Raw genomic sequence first — 665 nt, 5'->3', positions numbered from 1 at the left:
GACTTTTTACTTGAAGTGCGTCTAACGTGAACGCAGAGACTTTAGAAACGGAAAGCTTGATTTACCCTAATTTAGAATCTGATCTTTTCAAATGCGACCTGAACGCCATTAATACCCAACAAAGGTCACTATTCTGGGTCTTGCTATGAAGAAGCGGCAAGAAAAACAACAACATTGGCAGACGATGATGCCGAGAGCACTATTTATGTTTAACCATCTTGAAGAGATTCTGTAATTATGGTTGGGAATGCGCTCCGGCACTAACATCCATGTTTACTTCCGTAAACACAGCGCAAGCTGGCTTGTGATGTCACTGCGTCCTCTACTGCAGGCGTTGGTGCATGCGAAGTCACATACAAGTTGTATATATTCGAAAATGTAAGCGGCAACACAAAAATAAAATCAGAATGAAGCATTAAGGCCTGCAGCCTTTGATATCCTGCCCAGTTTGATGCTGCTGCTCAAAGATTTCCTGATTAGTCAAACCGATGCTAAAGTATAACTTCACATGATGCTCCACATTTTAGGGAAGAAAGTATTTCTAGTAAGAGTTGTCATAAAATACAACTTTATTCTCGCAATATTAGAACATTATTCTCATAATATTACACCTTTATTCTCATTATTTTACGACTTTATATGTGTAGTTTATTACCTTATTTTCG

Source organism: Cyprinodon variegatus, unplaced genomic scaffold (assembly GCF_000732505.1).
Source record: "Cyprinodon variegatus isolate N-32 unplaced genomic scaffold, C_variegatus-1.0 Scaffold2518, whole genome shotgun sequence".
NCBI lineage: Eukaryota > Metazoa > Chordata > Actinopteri > Cyprinodontiformes > Cyprinodontidae > Cyprinodon > Cyprinodon variegatus.
Note: the sequence above shows the minus strand (reverse complement) of the source record.